This window comes from Lethenteron reissneri, chromosome 25, assembly GCF_015708825.2.
Source record: "Lethenteron reissneri isolate LAM-NWPU_2019-01 chromosome 25, ASM1570882v1, whole genome shotgun sequence".
In the NCBI taxonomy this organism is placed as follows: Eukaryota; Metazoa; Chordata; class Hyperoartia; order Petromyzontiformes; family Petromyzontidae; genus Lethenteron; species Lethenteron reissneri.
Genome location: NC_083803.1, coordinates 11763414 through 11786106, shown reverse-complemented (window position 1 = coordinate 11786106; position 22693 = coordinate 11763414). Strand labels below are relative to the sequence as shown.

Below are 22693 nucleotides of genomic sequence, written 5' to 3'. Positions count from 1 at the left end.
AAATTTTCAATGCACCTTTAAGATCTGCACACTAAATCAAGAGCTATAAAGCTCTTGCGTCCACAGATGTCCAGTTGTGGCTGGTCAGAACGTAACAAACAATACAAAGAACATTACATGAGTGCAAAGTATAGGAAAACAAATAGCTTAAAATATACAATTTAACGAACAAAAAAATGTCAAGTAAAGCCCACTTAGCAATTAATAGTTTTTTTTTCAAGAGAGACCTGGCAACAAATGACAGCTCAACAAAGGGGCCTTATCGTGTAGAAACTTATATCAAACAAAATTATCCAAATAAACGTGGGTACAGCGAATTATTACTCTGTGGAGGCTCTGCTTCTTGGCACCGGCACACGCACACAAGTGTCCCGTGCTCCGAGAGTGATTTCACAACTGGCATGTGGGACGCCACGATGCTCTTCTTTCCTTACGCCTTGCACAGGGCAACATCACGTGTCAACCCATACGGTCTACCCGTATTCTTGTACAGGGAAATTGAGTTTGCAGGTCCATACGACGTACAGACGTTATTATACGGGCAAAACAAACGTGTTTTTTTAGTCTATTTGTGTTTCTCCCTTGTGATGGGACTTTGTAGGATGAACGTTGAGATTCGTAAGGGCACGGGGTGACCAATAAGGTCCGAATTGGTCTGTAATAAGGTAGGGCACTGATAAGGGGTTGACAGATATGCATTCGAACGCATTTACCTATGGCTATAACGGAATCCACAGATTAAGTCTGGGCATACCACAGCATACAACAGCCACGGGTTGTTTGGCCCTGGGGTTCTCAACCGGGGGCTACGTGGCAATGTCACCAAGGGGGAGGGGGGGGGGTACGCGAGGTGATGTATACATTTGTGAAAGTATATCACACACGAGGGTCACTGGTGAATAATCACGTAAGAATCTGGCAATATAAAATAACTACGATCAAATCTTCATCCATATGGTAACTTAGAACGATATAAAAGACCTTTCTAGACTCATTGATCGTAAACAGTGTTGCTTTCAAGAGTAAACAGCGAGCGAGAAGAAATTACGCCACGCAATGCAAGAGGGTCGTTGATTTCTTTTGTATGCGCTTGCAGTTACTGGCGAGTTTGAATACCTCGCAAAATGAGCAATTGGTTAAAATACTGATGTTCATTATTCATACATTTATTTCTCAAAACCATGTTGGATCGGGCAACGGGGGGGGGGGCGACTCGGTTGAAACAAATTTCAACAAGGAGTCGCTAAAAAAAACAGTTGAGAACCACTGCTCTTGCAGACTGGATGACTTCACTAACACAACGTGCCGACTCAATGTACCGCTGCCAACTATTGTACGTTCACGGTGATCCACTGGGGGGCAGCAAAAGCGAACTAAACAAACTTTGCGCATGGGGGTTTCGGTCATTGCAACTCGTAGCGCGCCACCGCAGCAGACTTCGCTCAGAACGAATCAGAGGCGCGAATGAGGGGCCACGAGACAAAGCGGGCAGACAGAAGCCACGATTACGCAGTCGAGCCGGCGATGTCATCGATTGCCCAATCCCGCGGGATTCTTTATTTTACGAGTTCCCCCCCCCCCCCCAGCCAATTATTGAGTGATACACGCCGGAGGAAAACTGGAGCACCCGGAGCAAACCAACGCGTGCCAGGAGGTGCCAACACTGTCCCGTCGAAGGAACAGATGGAGATTAGTCCACACTTGCTGTGCCGCCGTCTCCTGGCGAGCTGGGGGCGTGGCACCTTGACGCCCACCTGGACAGGAATTTCACGACATTTGCGTGATCCACCGACCCTCGACTCCCACAGTGCTGGGTTACAGGGCCACGTGCGTAAGCCACCGCCAGCCGCCCGGGTTTTGCTGTTGCGTGTGAATGTGCCCTCGTGGTTTAGTGCGTAAAGGAAAAGGCAGTCATTCGTGGTTCTTCATGCGTAGCTTCGCCGGCCAAGTCGTCAATTATAAAAAAAATATATGGAAATTGAGTTGTGCTCTTGCGGCACAACTGACGATGGTTTGGCACTGAACTGATACAAACTGTGCGACCTATGAACATATTAAATGCGCGGGCGTATGCACCGCAATGGCTGTGTTTCGTATCGCTTTAGTGATGGGTCTCTGGTAGTAGGGGTTCCCACTTGCAGTAATTTGCAAATTGTAAAATGATGTTTTGGTAAATTTAGACTACAATGGCTTACTTTTGCGAATGACGTCACTGGATCTTTGACGTCCATGGTGAAACGGAAGCCGCATGTTTGTAGTATTAACCAGGGCGGCATGCCGAATTCACACCGCGATCTGCAACAAGTGGCGAACGCAGTACCGTTGGCTGTCTGTGTATTTAGAATCATTATTTATACGAGAGGAATCCGATAAGCTATGCAATTATTTTCACAGATGTTAAGCAGGGGCGTGTCAGAAAGTCTCCACAACAAACAATACAAAACACCATAGGAGTACAACGTAGAGGAAAGGTAAATAAATCACTTACAAATATACAAATAAAACGAATCTATCTTACCTTACCACGCAAGATTATAGGATTATAGGATGACGTGTGGCTTTTTTTAAAGTGGCTGTAATCTGGCGAATGGGAGACGTGTCAATAACACTGCGTGCCCCAAGGGCTGTAACGGAGATCTTTCCTCGTCATGAGAGACATTGCACGGACACGAGTCGTGTTTACCTGGAGTTGGATGAAGCTGCGGTGTGGCGAGTTAAAATCACTGTTGGTCCACAACGCCAGGCGTGGGACATGGCCGAGGAACATTTACAAACACCAACGCGTCTTGTTCACAAAACGCCACAATTTTTGTGCTGCCCATTGCACAACCCTTTACTGTACGGTTTCTATATAAAATACAACTCCTGTATGTAAAAGCAAGTTAACATTTGTTATGGATTTTACTTAACATTTTACGGCGCTTTTAGAGGAGTTATCTGTTCCTCCATTTGTGTTAAAACTACAGGTAAGGCCCACAGAGCTATATAGCTCTTTTTCAGAAGCGACCTGGCCACAAATGATAGCTCAACGAAGTGTATTTTGTTGAAATCTATAGCATCCAAGTACTCTAGATGCATGTTTGTAAATGTGGTGGGGAAAAAAAGCGCAGGACCCGGGAGAGAGAGAGACACACAAACTCCAAATATACAGCAGGCGTCAGGATCTGGGTCCAACTCACGACCTCGTGCATAGTTAACGTCTCTCTAGTCACGCGCTGAAATTTTATCCGCGGCGCGGTTGATCCTCAATGATTGAGTCGTGAGTCCATAAAAGTCGAACCACCGCTGCGGAGAGCATCCCAAGGTGAGTAAGATAATCTGTGTCCAATCCCCACTGCCTCGCCCTGCAGCGGCAACCACGTTCGAGCGCACATATCAGTTGCCAGCCCCGATTAACGGGTGGGATGAGAGCCCTAATTCGAAGCGATGTGGTTACAGTGATGTCTCTCTATGCCATACGATACTAAGCCAATATTCACGGTGATAATTACGCGATCAGTTTCCCAAAGACTGTTGCAATATTTTACTTTTGGTATCGTTTTTGTGCTTTGTGTTTCATGAGTACGAATAAAAAATGCTTAAGCGTTATTCAGCCGCAGTTCGCTCAACAAAACGTTTCATACAAGTCTTCTAATCATTACTACTTTACAATCTACGTTGCTTGTAACGCACACATGCTGTCATTTGCACAATAAATACAAAATAAAGTATTCACACGGGACTACAATTACGACTGCATAAACACCGTGACATCCATGAGGTGTATCGGAGATTCCATAGCAAGGTAGGGTTCGAATGTTAAAAAAAGCATTGTAGAAGAGTAATCTTGAATATGAAGTGGTCATGGTTGGGAATTATGTAGAGCATGGAGGCAGAAAGTGAGTAAGTTAGAGGCGAGCACTGGAGTGGCATTCAATATTTGGGGACCAATGGGGGCATTTGATGGTAGATAGTGGGAGACGGAGCAGGGCTTGAGACGGATCCAGCAGAAGGAAGTATAATTTCGATGTAAAGCTTTCGTGACTGCAGGGATTCATCTTCTTGGTTCTTTCGGTAAAGTCACGTAGAAGGGAAGTAATAAAATAATAAAAATAAAACATAATAAAACAATTCTCACGACGTTTCGGCCACAATGCAAGCAGCCGTCCTCAGGTGAAAACCAGGTCTGTCGCCTCGACTGACCTGAGGACGTCTGCTTGCGTTGGGGCCGAAACGTCGTGAGAATTGTTTTATTATGTTTTATTTTTATCATTGTATTACTTCCCTTCTACGTGACTTTATACCGAAAGAACCAAGAAGACAGAAGGAAGTAATTGCGAGGGGTGTTGACCTCAGTGGCATCGACGGCGATGATCTCTCGACCCTTGGTTAGAAACTCCTTGCAACAAACACCAGCGCAGCCTTTTTTGCTGCAGTCGCTAGAGGAATGCCTTGGATCCGAACGCTATTCATAAGCACGTAGGGATTCGCCAACTCCGTTATTATCGGCCATGATCGACCCATGGAAGGCCTCCCCAAGCCATAGCCATCTCTCACGGTCCTGCAATATTACATCTGGCACCTGCACGCGAGCTGACATCATTGCTCCTTCGATGTGGTGGACACTCTCTCGTTCTTCTCGACCACGGGCCATCGTCCCTTTCGTGTGTACTGCATGTACGTTAAACTTCTTTCGCACCGTACGTAGCCTAACCGCGCTAATTGGATGTGCGCCGGAAGGACCTTGCCCTACCCATGCCAACTTAATGTCTATATATCTATTCGTGTTTCTCTTACTTGGGTTTTTGTTTGCATTGTTTAGCTGTTGTTGCGATCCCTTCATTAAGTTCCGTGTTTTAATCCACGTGTATTACCCGATAAGATACACTCATTAAAACGTGCTTTGCATTATTACATGCGGTTTTCCAAAGACCTTGCACTTGCTTTCTCGTTGATCTCTCTTCATTATTTTCATCCCGGTCTGCCTTGAATAACAGTTGTCCGAGATGAATCGTCATGAGTGTTGTATTCGTGTTTTCTGGTCTGGCACACAGAGTGCTGCGGTTCGGAGGCGCTTTGCCGCACATAAAAGAACCCGTTTTTCTGAACGGGGAAAATAAACATCCTCTATGACGAAAGAGCTTTAGGTAGATACAAGTATCCACTGGTAATTGTGAACAAAACAATGAGACCTTGCTTGGCTTTGCAATTTCGGTCATCATTCGTGCACTGCAGACTCGTGTTATTGGGCATGAAACAAAAAGCAAATAGCATTACATTTGGCTCAGAAACACACTCTATTCGTGATGAGAATCCAGGATCGTATTTCTAAATCGCGCCTCTTTCATTTTTCGTGCGTGTGTCGGTCACGATTCACCTGCTCTACCCACTCGGCGGACGCGTGGGGGATGGGGGACGGACACGCGCGGAATAATTTGCGACGCGTGACGGCGGCTCGCGGTCTGCCTCCTGCCGCTTATAAAGCCCTGCCAGGACATCGCCCCCCGGTCGATCGGCAAAAACCCTGGCCGAGCATGGCTCTTCCTGCGATTCGTGCTTGGAGCTTGGTGTGGATCGTGTGCCAGACATGGTAAACGACGGACGGCTCTGCCCGTGCGGTTATCGCTGCAATCGGTGTCAAATAAAATTGATATCCTGCAACAAATGTAGGCAGTGACAATTGGCTTGCGAATTGAGTGGCGTACGACGGTGTGCGGCACACGTGCCACACACCGTTGTACATCTTGTCACGCGTTAACTTACAATGCAGGGAAACTTACAATGCAGGGAATGATTGGGATATGGGTGCCACGGTGGCTAGGAGATGTTAACTACTTCGCCAGGTATACAGGAGGTCGTCGTGGGTTCAATCCCGACCCTGACGCCTGCTGCTGTATATTTGGAGTTTGCGTGTCTCATCATCATCACTGTGGCTAGGAGATGTTAACTACTTCGCCTGGTATACAGGAGGTCGTGGGTTCGATCCCGACCCTGACGCCTGCTGTATATTTGAATTTTGCATGTTCTCACCGTGGTCACGTGGATTTTTCTCTGGGTCCTCCGGTTTTTCTCTCCATGTTTAGAAACACGCGTTTAGAGCATTTGACTGCTCTAAATTTCCACATGATAAGCTGCTTCGTTGAGCTATCATTTGTGGCCGTTTCTCGATTTCCCTCCCTGAGTGGGCCTTGCCTGGTAAAATAAATATAGTTTGGCTTAGTTGCATTGCTTAGTTTTAGTTGACGATGCGAATAACCAGTAGCGGAGTTGAGAGGAGGGTATTGCTTTTACAATAGAGAGTGTTTTTACTGAGAAGCCTCGACCAATGTTTGAATCGCGAAGAGTCCGATACGATTGGACTTTGGGGCGGTGACATGGCCCAGCGGTAACGCGTTTGCCGCTTGTTAATATGTCCGCGGTGTGTATCTGGTAGGCCGCGCTGGTTATTACTGCGGGTGTGTTAACCATACAAACACGTGCCGTCTGCTTCAAAGTGGGCGTTAAAAATCTAGTGACATTGGCACGATCAAAATTTGACCAAATTTGAGAAAATGGCTGAAAAATTACGTAATCGGAAAGCCATAGCAATTGTTGTCCCCCTACTGCAAAGACTGAGCATGAATGGGGACGTTTCGAGACTAGGGGATTTCCTGGGGGAAACTAAGTGGTGATGATACGAAATAAAATTGCAAGTGACTGAGGATTGCGACCACGGCGATGGGGCTTTGGGTCGGTTCGCATGCAGGATTAAAGGCTACTGCAGGACTGTGAGCTCTGCCAATGAGGTCGGTGATGCCTTCATATCAGCAGTGGATAGACAATGGCTCATGATGATGGCTGTGTTTTTGTCTGTTACGAATGGATGTCCCGTGTGTGTACAGGATTGCTTTCTCCCAGGAGTCTGAACAGAAGAGGAGGGATATTGTGAAACGGTCAGGCATAGATGGACTGGATGAGTTGATAAAAGAGTCCAGCTATGATGGTAGACTCAGGCCTAACATGTATGGTGAGTGTGCAATTCACAACAATGCAACGTGAATGTTAGATACAGGATGTCAATCTCTGCATCTGAAGAAGGGATTCACCACTTTATTTTACAAAACTGTTTTCATAGCAATATGTTGGTTGATTTATAATACCTTGCGATTTCTTCTGACCCTTACGTTTCGCGTATGCAAACTACAGACCGTTTACTCGAGGCGTCCAAAGCGTATCAAGCCTGAAGCCGCCGGGTGGCTCAGCGGTAGAAGGGAGCTTCTCGCAATTGGACGGTCTCGAGTTCAAATCCTGGCTGGGAGTTGACGCGGCCCATCCGCCATCCCTCTTGGGCCGATAAAATGAGCAGAACTTTCTGAGGAACTCAACTTTAGTTGTCCTATGGATAGATTCTGTTCCGACATATAGGACTTAGGAATCGCCACCATTGGCTATGCACGGGAGATGAGCGCTGTATCGATGCTCTCTTGAGCTGGAAATCACTTTGACTATTGCTTAACTCTGAAAGGGCTTTCAGAGAATATGGTGTCTGACACATCATTTTTTATAGAGCCACTGCAAAGCCCGTTAATGTTTTGACAACCGTTGCTGCGGGTAGGCGTGGTGAGTATCTCAATGTACCACGCCGCATGATTTAAGTGTTTCCAGTGTATTGGTTCCTCATTTGTAGGTTGTTTGATTAATTGTGTAATTGTGTAGTTGATCATGGCCTTAGTGTGAGAGTTTGGATGACCTCTTCAGATGCCAATGAATGAAATGGGTTTCATTAAAAAAATTAGGCGTGGTGGTGTTACAATGACCAAAGCACATGGAATGTACGTGATCGCGTCAGATCTCGGAAGCTAAGCAGGTTTGAGCTTGGATAACAGGAGAAAGCAGTGCATAAAAATCCACTGTTCTGTACTCCATCCCACCTTCAACCCACGCTGATCAGCGGGCAAATTGTGGCCAAGTATCCCTCATGGCCTGCAAGGTGTGGGGAAGCCCTCATCCAGGGGTTGATTGACAAACTCGGCAGTGCATATTATACGTTGGTATTTAATCCTCAGTTTAACACGTAGGCTTTCGCGACCAATATCATCCATAGTACAGCACACCGGTGTGTTTGAGAGCATAGCCACATTGTAAATGTTCTGGCATTGTAAATGTTGTGGTTTTGCTCTCCAACACACCGGTGTGCTGTGCTCGTAACAAATTGGCATGTTCTATTTACATGACAAACATTACTAATTGGCTGTTTCGGGTGGTGGTGGGTTTAACGAAACTTTTATATATTTACGCGATCTAACCCAAAACATCTGTATTATATTTAATCCTCGTTTGCCTTTTCTGTGTCTGTGAATTAAATAGTTAAAGTGAATTTACCTATTAAAAATGTAAGTTCTAGCTGAACATGCACGCTGTAGTTGTACGACTGCGTGATTGTAGCCGGCATAGTTTTTATATATAAAGGAAGTAATTGATTATATTTCCACCTCCCCAACCCCTCTCTCCCATATTCAGGGTCCCCAGTTCTTGTCAACTGCAGCGTCCTAGTGAAGAGTTTTGGGCCTATAGAAGAAAGCACAATGGTAACAGCGCAGGCTGAGCTATCGGGTCACGGGGCCGTGACATGGTTTGGTGACAGCACATTCGCCGCTCGTTGACGACGGTTCGGGGTTTGAATCCACCATGCCACCCTCGTTAATACTGTGGGTGTATTAACCGTAAAAATACGCGCCGTTTGCATCGCCGTGGGCATTAAATATCATGTGACGTCATTAATAACGTGTTGGCCATTGTGAATTTGAAAACAAAAACTGGCACATTATTGAATCAAGGATAAGTGGAGTAATATCACAAATAACCCCATGGTTATTGGTCCCCCACATCTCCACGGATAAGAGAAGTTCTCCTGTTTCAGGAGTCGGGCTGATTTAGCGATTAAGTTTCACTCGCACATAGAAGACAAACGCACAAGAAAGCCACTTGCATTCGATTCACTTACAGAAACATATCGCAGTCCGTGTTTAATTCACTAAGCAGCATTAATGGCAATTGCTTATGATGTTGACTGCAATAAATTGATGACTCTAAATTGTGGTTGTGTTGTGAAAGTGGAACTTTACAAGATAGCTGTTAAGTCTGATGGCACCGTTGTGGAATGAGCTCGCATCCACAAAATCTGAAATCTTAACCATCTAAATAAAAGTCTATTTCGGAGAATGAATCAGTAACTACCAATTATTATTTACACTCGAAGCGCAGGTGACTATCATAATTATTCCCAAGAAACTGTGATAGCTATGATGTATCTGAACGTACGATTTGATTCTGTGTTATAATCCATCCAGCACTCTGTCAGTAAGGGTTGATGATTCGTGTAGATAATTGTTAAACTCGCAAACTCACTGGGCTACAAGTTAGCCAGAAGATTACAATACAGCATGCGCATTATTGAATCCATCTGTGTGAAGCTTCGAGTTTATCTCTCCATGCACAGGGTTCCTCGGGGTACTCCGGTTTTCTTCCACACAAAGTAAAACAATCGTAGTTACATTTATTTTGTTGCGAAACTGGACTCAAGATTAATAAGGTGAAAACAAAGGTACTCTACAATAACGCCACACGATGACACGCTGGCTGTTTTCAGCTTAAGAGAATGTCTCTTCGAGATGCAGAGACGATTGGCTTGATGATCGCGGCTACAACGGCGGTGACAATTCTCGTGCCACGTGCGCGTAAATCATGTTTTGTTTATTTGGGCGTAGGACTACATGGTGTTGATATACCTGCAGCAGAGCTGGATTGACTCTCGCATTGAGAGCATTTACTCTGCCGGCCACTATCAAAATGACTTCTTGGACCTCGCAAACAACTACATCGACACCGTGTGGACGCCCGACCTCTTCTTCGAAAACGAGAAGAGTGCAGCGTTCCATAACGTCTCCACGAAAAACAGGATGCTGAGAATATTCAGAAACGGAGCCGTGTTCTACTCCATAAGGTCAGATGTATGGAAACGAGTGTCATATGTGTACGTGTGTGTGTGTATATATGTATGGCGAGCGGTGGTGTAGCGGTTAGTGTGCTGCGCTACGAACCCGGCGCCCCGAGTTCGGTTTCTCGCTCACGGCCAACACCAGTGAAGGTTATCTGAACTGGTCCGGGGCCTCACCTAGGTCAACTCAGCCTCAAATTAGTACCTGGTGCAGTGTGTAAACATCACCACGAGGTGCTGGCCCACCCACCCCTTCGTCTGCCATGCCAGCATTCATCGGTGCTCGATAACAACACTTGCCCAAACAGTCTGTTAAGGCTTTCATGTCAAAGTTGTGATGTCATAGACACGAGGTAGCTCGTTTCTTGTATCGAGTACGGTTATAAGAGCTGGGGGAAAGAGGCCCTTGCAACGAAACGCTTTTGAAGTATTTAAGCAACAATAATATAACGGGACATTTTTTGCCAGTGTCAATGTAAAAAAATAAGAATAGGCTTTACCCTTTCTGGCAATAAAACAGGTGCTGAAATGTTCAAACACCAAATATAAACATTTAGCATGGAATCAAGTCTGCATTATCCACACGTACTTGTGGGAAAACAATACAAACAAACATCCTCTGTCAAATACAACACCCGAAACGTCGTGATTTATTTCATTTTATACCTACGTGACTTTACCGAAAGAACCAAAGAGTATGAATTCCTGCAGTCACGAACGCTTCAAATCAATCTTAACACCTGTTTCATTGCCGGAAAGGGTATAAAACCTAACATAATAATTATAATAAAGAATGCGTGTGTGTGACGTGTGGGCAATCCAATGAACGCGTGCTGCACCGCGCGCGCGTGTTGCAGCACGTGTTGTGGGAACGGAGGCGTCAGCCACACTCGCACAATTCCCGGGAGATGCGTGGTTTTAGTCTCCGCGTGGCATTCTCCGCATTCGCACGAAACAAAAAGCGGTTTGTTACGCGCCTTGTCCTTTTTTCCAGGTTGTCACTGACCCTCGCTTGTCCTATGAACCTGGAATATTATCCGTTGGACACCCAGGAGTGCCGAATAAACCTGGAGAGCTGTGAGTGACACCGCAATGTGAAGTTAATAACAAACATTGTAGGATTTGTAAAGCGCACAGTTTATGTTCGCTCCGAGCGAGCGAGAGATCAAGATTCAGAGGCACGGGAAACCAGAGCCGAGCGGGAAGGCAGTCAGAACGGGCGCTACCAACACTTGCACAAGTTCTGTGGCCCTATATTGGGATGCTTCACCAAGTTACTTTCTGAGAGAGTTTATATGTGGGAGGAAACCCACGTGTGCGTGTGGGGTAACACTCAATTCCCCGTCCGTGTGGATATCAATCCGCTTGCTGTACTGCCGTCAAACCCTCGCCGTATGCGTGACAGGGAGCCTTCGACGTCTGCTGGTAGGGGAGAGAGTTTCACGAGTTTGTCTGATCCACCAACTCGCGTGACGTTCAACGCAGCTGGTTCGATAGCGATTCGCTAGTTTCATTCAGCCACATGCAACCCCTGACAATAGCTACCTTCATTGATCTTTTTTTCTCTATTCGGACGGTGGATAATTCTAACTTTAGGTTCTTAGACCTCCGGCCCACATACAATTCACAATTATTGTGGTGCCGTAGGCTGCCTCTGGGTTTGTAATTGTCAGTCGGCGAGGGCAGTGGGTCCATACTGCTGCTCCTCTGCAAGGCTCTGCAGAGAAGTGGTTCACGGAGCCTGTTGCGCATACAATCTTGTTTTGACAGAACACCAGAATGTATGACTGCACTGTGGCTGCGAAATTTTAGTTTGAGGATTGACCGGGTTCTGCAAGCTGCGTTGAGAATCACTGATTTAGAATGTATATATTGATACTCTGTACGCGTTCGGCTACTTGTGTGTGAATATATATTTAAAAAAAACATCTCAACGATACCATTTGATTTCTGTTGACATCCTTATCTATTTGCATTAATGTTATTACGTTGATTGTGTTTTGAGATTCACGTTTGTGGGTTTTACTGTCGATCTACCAGTTGGATACACGACTCAAGACCTCATTTTCCAGTGGGACGAGAAAGAGCCTCTCGTTGTAGCTACAAACCTCTACACTCCTAAGTTCAAGCTGTCTAATCACACAGACCTGGGCGACTGCTCCAAAGAGTACTTGACTGGTAAGCACTTTAAGAAATCAACCTGACTCTGATCATCCTGCACGTCACAACCCGTCTAGGCTGCCTCACGAATGAGTACAGCCGTGATGGGTTTCACGCTTCCAAGTCGTTTTTTTTGTACATCCGCCAAAGAGATAGAGTGGTAAAATCAGGCCATGTGCAGGTGCTAGATGGATTGTTGCATCGCAGGAACGTGCAAGGTGGTGGCGGCTTGGGGAGGCCTTTATACAGCGGTGGAATGACCATGGGCCATGCCTGATGATGATGATAAGTTGGTTCTTCGATTGCCTTAAATTGGCCGGTTGCAATGTGGTGCAATGTCGCTCTATCATAAAGTTAAAACGGCTGGATCCACCGACTCCATGGCAAGGTGTGGGACAGAACTCATGAAAGCCACGGAAGCAGTTTTAATTTGCACCCGATTAATGCGTGTTGCATATATGTTTGTTATGCACAACAATAATGTGTTTTTACGTCCTATTGCCATGAAGCAAAATCAAACTAAGTGGGCTCGTGAAGGGCCCATCGCTGGGGTGATGGCCATTGGTGGAGACTGACGTTAGAATAGTACCCAAAGAGTAATGCACCTCAGGAAATTACCATTGCATTGCGATAAATATGTATGTTGAACTTATTTCGCATCATATGTAGCCAACCATGTTCATTGGAGGCGCGGGAAATATTCCTCCTTTCCATGTTTGACTCTCGACATAAAAAAAGACCATGTGGGCAATTAGAAGAAGGTATACGTTGTCTCCATATTTATTTTGCTATTTTGCTACTTTTATTCCGAGAAGTAGTGTGCAGGTGTGAGATAATTTATGGCATCGCAGGACCACAATGGTTATACTGTGGATGCCAACTGGCTTATTTGCAGGTACGCATTCTTGCATCAACGCCACCTTCTATCTGCACCGTGACATGGGCTACTACCTCATCCAGGTCTACTTTCCCAGCTGCCTGCTGGTCATCATCTCCTGGCTCTCGTTCTGGCTCAGCGTTGAATCCACGCCAGGCTCGCGTGAGCCTGGGGATCACCACCATCCTCACCGTCACCACGCAGATGACCTCGGCGAATGCCGCCCTGCCAAAGGTGCAATCCTCATTTTCCACGCCGAGCACCCTTCGACTCTCGTCGCTTTTCGCCGACGTGTGGACCATCGTGTGGACAAAGACAAAGATCCACCGTATAGCCTTAGCAGACTGTAGGGGCAAGTGCTGTTAGCGAGCACCTATAAAAGCCGGCACGGCACACGAGGGGGTGGGTGGCCAACACCACGCCCGGCCGCCTTTGTCTCCCTAGTGGCGATGTTTACACATCGCACCAGGTACTCATATGAGGCTGAGTCGACCTAGGGGAGGCCCAGGACCGGTTCATCATTATGCTCACTTCTCCAACATGTGATGCTGTAGGGGTGCTCCGTTCTCGCAAAATGCCGCCACCACTAAATGAAAGCATGTTCGTACGTGGGGAGGTGGGAGGGTAAGGCACCCCCTGCCCCCACGCTAGTTACGCTACTGGGATACTGGGATCCATGTTTGAATCTGAGCCAGTTTTGCAAAAACACTTAAAACAGTGTTGATAAAAAAACTCTATTATGGATGATATTGGTCGCGAAAGCCTGCGTGTTAAATTGTCCCAAGGAGCTGACTGTATTATCCGCACGGCGCAATCGTGATAAATTGGACTCATGAGAGTGCGTGAGAATAAGGGTGCAGACTTACAGCATGGACCAGAAACACGGGCACCGCTCAAAAATTTCAAAGTCAAAACCTCTGAAAAGTGAGGACAGCCATGAAGCACGGAGGCAGAGTCAAGTGAAATTAGTTTCTTGCATACCAGTGCCACTTTGCGGGAAAGTGAACGGTGGTTGTCCTCGCTCCCCGCCATAGTAATGTGGAACCTCAAGGTTGTAAACAAGAGATGAGCACTGCTTCATTGCTCATTTGAGTAAGACTTCACTTTGACTAATGAAGCTGTGATGAATGGTTTTGGTGCGGAGGGGGCATTACCCAACAGTGGATATACAACGACTGCCACCACCGCCGCCGCCGTCGCCGCTGCTGCTGCTGATGAGCCGAACTCTGCGCCTAATGCCCACGTGTCCCCGTGCAGATGTCCTACATCAAAGCGATGGACGTGTGGATGGCCGCGTGCCAGGTGTTCGTGTTCGCTGCTCTTCTTGAGTCCACCGTGGTGAGCGTGACGAAGCAGCACGTCATCAGTGGCAAGGCGGAGACCAGGGATCAGGTGCGGGCACGTTTTAGATTCGAGTGGTTTTTCTCTCGATTCTGTCTGTGACTAATTGTGCAAAAAAACGTATGTTTAGTTTTTTCACGCTGAATCTCTCCGAATTATTGTGTAACACGTTTGATTATACTTTTTTCGCATGCATACTTCTCAACTATTGGGTAAAACCATTTTTTTTAATGTACGCAAACATTTTTTTACGTGAAATTTAATCCAGAGCTAAAAACAGAGGGGGTGGGGTTATGGAGAATCCAAATATAAACTCCGATTTGCAAGTCTTTCAGTGTGCAGGGCTTCTTTGTTCAGGGACTTGTTTTTCAATCGTTGTACGACGTGGCGGGGTATAATTGGTCTCGCTCATTGGGCAGGGTCAGACAAAACGTCCAAGCTCGTGTAAGCCTTGTGCTAGGCAGCTAAACGTACGACCTCCGTCGTCAATCAGCCACATGATTGGTTCATCTCCCAACTGACAGACACTGACAGAAACTGACACGACACTGACAGCAACTGACAGCAGCGAGTGCGGGCAAGGCTTCTTACAGGCGTCTAGGATGTTGCATAAACCGTCGGTGTCTTGCCCATCTGCGTGCAATCTACCAAATGTCACCCGCTGATGATGTTTCTTACAACGATAGTACGACGAGTAACAGCCGCTCGCGAACAACGTCGTGAAATGTGACCGTGTCCACGCAGGCCCGTGAGAGATCGCTGGTGCGATCCCGTCAAATCGACTACATTTCACGCGTCCTCTTCCCGCTGGCCTTCGTGATATTCCTCACCATCTACTGGTTATCCTACAAGAACACACCCTTCTTCGATTAGCGCTGCAGCAATAGAGAGGCCCTCCTCTGCTGGACATACTCGACCGCGCCTTTCAATGTTGGGCCATCCAACGCGCACATTGCCCTCCACGTTTAAGTAATGCATTGCCACGATGTATTTAAAAAAAATGAAATTACTGTGTGGCGTTCGGTGGACGGTGGCCCCATTGGACGAGGTAATCTGTGGATAAGGCGTTTTGTGCAAAGCGGCTCACGTGCAGCTTTTCGTGCGTGCAACCGCATTGATCTACATAACCACAGCGATAACCAGGTTAATACCCAGGCCACTGTTGTAGATGCGACTCATCTTCTTCTCTTGAGTTCTCACCCGGTTAAACAACAGTAACTTGACAGGACATGGGCGAATTCCCGTGGGGATTTCGCCATGTATTGCGGTAATAAATGTGGCATCTGAATCATTATCATGGTTGTGGACAATGTGAGAATTGGAGAGTATAATAAAATAAACGAGCAGAAAATTCGCAGCGTTCACATATCTATCGCTCCACGGATACAAAAACGAATTTACTTAAACATCCCATCTGGTAGTGCAAAATTTAAGCTAGATTGATTAATTCATCACAAACATTGGTTAACCACAAGCAAAGTCGGCACTGCTTTCACCATTCAGTGTCTCATTTGGAAAGTCAGGCTTGACATCCAGAGTTAGTCTTGTCTGGAATCTATGCTAGTGAACTGTCAGATGTTTAGACATGGATCTTGGTTAAATGCAAAACGGATTAACATGTAACACAAAATAGTCATTGACGTGGTTGTAGAGACTATAAGTAGCAAAGACTATGACGATTATATTATTGGTTCTTTCTGTAAAGTCACGTAGAAGGGAAATAATGAAATAATAAAAATATAAAACAATACAAATTCTCACGACATTTCGCCTGCTACACAAGCAATCATCATCAGGTATGAAATCCACAGCTTTACTTTACCGAAAAAACCAAGAATATGAATCCCTGCAGTCACGAAAGCTTTAAATCAAAATTATGACGTTTCTAAAAGTGTTTTAAATAGATGACAATATATTCCAATACTCAGCTGCCTGGGTTTTAACCAGATCTAAAGCGTATGACCATATTATTCATACTAGCTTGTTTGCCCGGCCTAGGACGGAAGCTGTAATATTTGCGAAAAATTTTAGCAGAGTATAATTGTATCTTGTGTAAATTTAATGGCAGTGAATCTTGCACGAAAGTATGTCATCAAACACTTCACTGCCTTTCACTGTATTAATGGAAGTGATTTTTGCACAAAACGAAGTCATAAAACACTTCACTGCATTTTACTGTATTAATGGCAGTGATTCTTGCACAAAACTACGTCATTAAACACCTCACTTCATATCACTGTAGCACTGTATATAACTTATCTTCAATTTGTTCAAATTCCCTGCTCTGATACTTTATTCTCTCGGTCGCTGGGGTTGAAATAAATTGGAATTCGATACAATTTCTGGAAAGTCACCCAGAAAAGTCTATTTTACCATAATATAGAAGCATAAATGAGACTTACCTTTTGCCTCAAGTGCTGAAGAAATAAATAAAGACACCAAATCCACTTTTTTGCTGCGTAGAATATGTATGTATTTATTAGATTCACTTTCAATAAAGAAATCTCAAACTTAAAGCGAATTTGCAAAAACAAAATTCCGCTCGACCTTCTGCGTGAGTGTAAAATCCACCCTATCATGAATATTAATGACGGGGGGGGGGGGTGCGGCATGTGGAGTGACGTCACGCGCGTTACACACAAACAGACATTCTTGGCTCATTATAATACTAATTATTTCGTCCCTGCACTGGCTTCCTGTCAAGTACAGAATTGACATCAACATTCTCCTTCTCACGTTTAAGGCCTTCAATTGGCTGGTTCCTAGATATCTCGCCGCTCTGCTCAAGTTGTATGTATCACCGCGAAAACCTAGGTCAGCTGATTCTGGTCTACTCATCATCCCAAAGACAAGACCGTGATGGTGGTGGTGTTGTTCGATGAGAGAAGGAGTATTCAGCAGCCAGGCTCCGCGATTGTCAAATCCTCTTCCTCGGTCCATTGAGGATTCTGAATCTGTTTCACTTTTGAAATCACCATCTTAAAACGCACCTATTTGTACTCCAGGCTTTCCCTGTAACTCAAGATTGAAAAAAAAATTGTCCTGCTTGGATTACTCTGCAACCATTATAATTCGCTTTTATTATAGTTCTTAATTTTATTGGAACTTTCAGAGTCGTCATTGATATTGTTATTAGTATTAGCTTTCTATTTCGCTTAGAATTAACCAATATTTAGGAGTGTAGTTTTATTTTCATGTAGAGCGCTTTGAGATACTTCAATATAAAAAAGGCGCTTTATAAAATAGAGGTTATTAGTATTATGATGTGGTAATAAAGAGTTGTGCTGCATGCTTGTCACCTTTTTTCTCCCTGTCAGTTAACGACGGCGTATGGAGCAGGTGCACACACACGCACACGCACACACGCACACAAAGACAAAGACAAAGATCCCCCGTAGAGCCTTGACAGACTGTAGGGGCAAGTGCTGTTAGCGAGCACCTATGATGGCCAGAACGGTACACGAGAGGGTTGGGTGGCCAGCACCACGCCCGACCGCCTTTGTCTCCCCAGAGTGGCGATGTTTACACACCGCACCAGGTACTCATTTAAGGCTGAGTCGACCTAGGGGAGGCCCAGGACCGGTTCAGATAATCGTCACTGGTGTTAGCCGTGAGCGGGAATCGAACCCGGGTCGCCAGGTTCATAGCGCAGCGTGCTAACCGCTACACTACCGCTCCTCACACACGCACGCACACACACACGCGTAGATGCCGTTGTGTAGTCACTCACGGCAAGTTCATCGCTGCTTGCTTGTTGTCGGGGTGTGTAAAGCACATTCATGAGTTGTCTGAAAATTTGATCATGTGTCTCTCCAAACGTGTCATGCAATGATCCTATACATAACTTTAGAGTATATGAAGACTGCATAAACGTCTTACACACTTAAACCATATTGCATATATCATAGTATGTACTTGCCAACCCGTTCAGAGGCTAACATTTTCACGAAGTAAATCACATTTCGGAATTGTAACAAATAGTAAATGTACTTAGATTTATGATTCATGGTTTTAATTTTAGTAATTGTATCAATCATGAGCCTCCATTAAGTGTGTTGTCCACCGGTATAGGAGCCATGCACACTGTCCGGATATAATCTCAGAGTTACCGCCAGCTCGAGTCAGCGTTGGTCAAGAGGCCGAGTTTATAATTCAGGATTGCATTAAAACGAAAATTGTAATGTGTTTCGTGGCTGTGCTTTATTAAAACACTCATCGACACCTGCATTTTGTGATTTGGAATGTGAAGGCTGACGGAAATTATGCTCAACGGTCAAGTTTTTTCAATACGCTCCACCCCTGTCGACACAGCAGTATAAATGGATACATCACAGCCAGTTATGGGGAGATCGTGGGAGGTGGGGGGAATGGGGGTACTTCCAACTCTTCCAACGCGTCTGGTCGACGTGGAAGATTGGACCAAAAACACTGCGGAGTTCACTCTTTTAAACACCCTTCCACCAGTGAGCAATTGCAGGACATTTACTTGATTGGCCACCACTAAAATTGCATTTAAAACTCTACTTGCGCCAGAATACAAACAATTTCTTGCTGCAAGCCACGCACAGCGGTCACTGTGGATATCCCCTGGGCCATCTGCGGGCTGTGGAGATCACCTGGTGCACAGGTCATGGCCTCTGCAACTTAACCTCGCCTTTGACGAGGCCAGCGATGGCACGTTCGTCGCTTGAGGTTCACGGTTCGGTTCTGAAAGTCACCCTGGTTAATACTGCGGGTTTTTTTTTTTTTAAACGTCAACACGCGCAGTGTGCTTCAGTGGACATTAAAAACACATTCCTACGGAATAGTCAATGGCCTGCAGGGTCAACGGCGGCGTGGTGTATTCCGCAAATATGGCCGACTGTGAGGGCGGGCACAAGCCGGCGTGAGTAGGTTAAACATTGAGTTTTATAAGGGCACCATGGGGTGACCAGCCCCTCCCCACCCAACCCCAACCCTCCCACCCCCCACCCAGCCCCACCCTCCCCACCCAGCCCCTCCCCACCCTCCCCTTCCACCCAGCCCCACCCCTCCCATTTTTGGATGCACGACGGACGGGCGGACGGACACGATAATCTCCTGTGGGCTGGTGTAACCAGGAGGTTCCTACCAGTAATATCCCCTGTTGTTCTCTGAAGAAACGTAGGCTATGTGGGCCCAGATTTTAATAATTATGCACAAGTCACTTAATTTGTCCACAGCAGTCGCAGTTCCTTACTGCGAAAACTTGGCAGGACCCTCCTCAAATAGAGTTCATGGGTAAACGATTGCGACAGTGGAGAGGGTGGAGAGCGATCGACCGACCGATTCAGATTCAGCATTTGGAGAAATGGCCGTGGCAACTATGCACTTGTTGTCCTGGGTATGACTCGCAGGCTCAACCTTCCTTGCTATTATCATTGCTCGTCGTTGTTGATTATGGGCTTCAACGCGCGGTGCCGTTTGTAGCCGAGAGAGAAAGAAAGCAACAACTGTGTAGAGAGCGACGCTTAGTACCGCAAAAGGCACGGACGCTTCTGTCGTTATTTGGTTAATGAATCAGACGAACCGCGCGCCGTGATTGTGAATCCACGCGGTCAAAACGCAAGGCGCAACGTAGCGCGAAAGAGCCACGGACCCCGACGTGAAGTGATCAACTCAGCAGAGTGGCGACGCGATGTCTTTGCCAAGGTTGTGTCTCCACGTAAAACGTGCGAGTGTTCATTTATAGAACCCACGCCGTGTCTGGGAGTGATTTTGTTCTCTGCAGTTATGGTTCAACACAAGCAAACGGTTTCGACATTCGGGCTTTCTCATACCAATGCTGGTGAACTTCCAGACGTTTATATCCAAGGACACGTGCACCACCACGACCGCCCCCGGTGGCGGTTATTCACGTCAGTAACCCAGCACTGTGGAGGCAGTGAGGGTTGGTGGATCACGCAAATGATGCGAAACTCCTTTCCCGTGGGCGTCGAGGTGCCCCGTATTCTGACTTGGCCAGGAGAAAACGGCTCAACAAATTCTGGACGAATGTCACCTGTCCCTTATGTATGAGTGTTGCCCCCTTGCACACGTTCATTTTCTCCGGGTGCTCTGGTTTCCCCGCCCCCCCCCCCTACATATATCATATCATTTTGCTGAAAACATGACCGCGTTACACCAACGGCGTTGACCGACACAGCCAACAACTGTCCGGCCACGCAATTATCGGGCGAAGGCAGCAGCGACGAAAGCGGCAAAGAGGACAGCGAGACGAGTCCACTCCTAGAACCGCCAGTCCGGAGCTCTCACTCTCCATTGCTTTTATCCTACTCGGCGTGGCCTGGCTCCGCCCTGGCCGCGCCTTCCTTCTCGAACCGAATAGAGGGTTCCAGGGGCTTCCCGATGAGGTCTTCTGTAACCCTTACCCCAGTTCTTTCGCCCTGCCGGCCCACCCGTGTATATGCTCGACGGCGTGTGCGCTAACTGTCCACCGCAGTTGCCGCTGCTGGACAGCAGTCGGCGCTGTGTCACTACACATATATAGAGGACCGCAGAGCGTGGACAAGTGTTTGCGCCAGTCCATTGCCTGACTGCCTTACCGTTTGTCTGTGGTTCCTCCTCGCTCTTTTGAATCGTTCTCTCTCCGAGAGGGAGCGAATACTGTGTGCAATACAAGTTCACACGATGATGAATTATTACATTGGCCCAAAGTTCACTTCCAGAAGGTCGTGTGGCCGATTGGTATTAAAAGATAAAACATTTTTTTTGTAGAGAGACATATGGGAAGGAGACGTACTGTCTGTATTTGTTGTGTAACATTATATGTTTTTCATGTAATTAAAGTGATTAATGACCGTAACATGGAACCCCTGCAACATTTACTTTGGTGTGCTGCTATCACATTTGATTACCGCGGACCTAATGGGCCGTGTGTGTCGGGTGACCGGATAACACGTGCGGATGACACGTGTTTTCACTCACCTGATGTACGTACTTGAGGGCGTTCATATATACACGAGGGTATTCTGTCACCTAACAAGACATGGTATGCTTAACATTTTAAAGTAACCTTCTTCCATGTTTTAGTTCTGCCATCTCAAATAGATTGTTTCCACTTTAAGTCATAATACATTTCTTGGTTTACAGAGCGTTATCATGAAGATTGCATCTCAAAACGCTGTGGAAATTGTCACGCACAGAGGCACGAGTAACTACAGACGCGCGCGATGGCAGCGAGAACGGATGCCAACAATTGCCTACGGTTCTGTGTTCCTATATTGGGGGTGTTTGGATAACTCCATTAAACAGTGTTTGTAAGCGTGGAAAAAAAGCGGAGTACGCTGAGAAAACGTACGTGTGCGAGCGGGGGGTAACGCTCAATCTACTGCACAGATGGAATACAGATGGAAATTAATACAATTGCTGTACTTCCATACCCTGGCAAACTCGGATGGTGACGACTCCGTGTGATCCAACAACCCCTTTCCCGATTCGAAGCTTTCATGACTGCAGGAATTACTCTTTGGTTATTTCGGTAAAGTCACGTGGAAAGAAAATAAATGTAAATAATAACAGAATATCATAATAATAATGCATTCTATTATTTAATTCATTTAATGTATTTTCTTTCTACGTGACTTTACTGAAAGAACCAAAGAGTAACCCCTTTCCCCTTCCCTCAAAGGCGCAGGATCAAAGGCCACGTTCAGCAGCATGGCCACCAGATTCGTGGACACACCCGTGCTCTTTCATTATACAGTTCTTATTTTTTGGGTTAGATCGAGTAAATATATAAACGTGTCGTGAAACCCGCCGCCACCCGACACAGCCAATTAGTAAGGTTTGTCACGTAAAGAGAACGTGCCAATTCGTCACTAGTACAGGAGAGCCAAGCCACAACATTTACAATCTGAGTACGTCGTTTCGCCAGTAATTACAACTAGCTTCATCAGGCGACAGCCAGATTTGTGAAAACCTCCGTGTTGAACATCCTTGCTCTTAAATTTAGATTTAAAGCTTTCGTGACTGCAGGGATTCATATTCTTAGTTCTTTCGGTAAAGTCACGGAGAAGGGAAATAATAAAGTAAAATATTTTTATTATTTTATTTTATTATTTTATATATTTTTATTATTTTATTATTTCCCTTCTACGTGACTTTACCGAAAGAACCAAGAACATGCTTGCTCTTATTTGTACCCATTCCCTTCGCTCGCGGTTTCGTTGTAGGACACGCGCATGACTCACGACTCTGCGAGTGGCCTCGTCGGGGAAGATGTCGGGACGTGGCCGTCTCCGTGGTTTGGCCACACGAGCCGCGTGTGGCCACCCTGTAATGCCCCCTCCCCCCCCGTGTCGTTCAAGTCCGAGCCACTTCTGCCCAGCCCGTGAGCTGGG

The 22693-nt window shown here is 46.2% G+C and overlaps 1 pseudogene; it reads left to right on the top strand.

The window, feature by feature from the left end:
• The first annotated feature begins 5499 nt into the window (after nt 1–5499).
• On the top strand, nt 5500–18514 carry LOC133347233 (glycine receptor subunit alpha-2-like; annotated as a pseudogene).
• Nucleotides 18515–22693: the final 4179 nt, after the last annotated feature.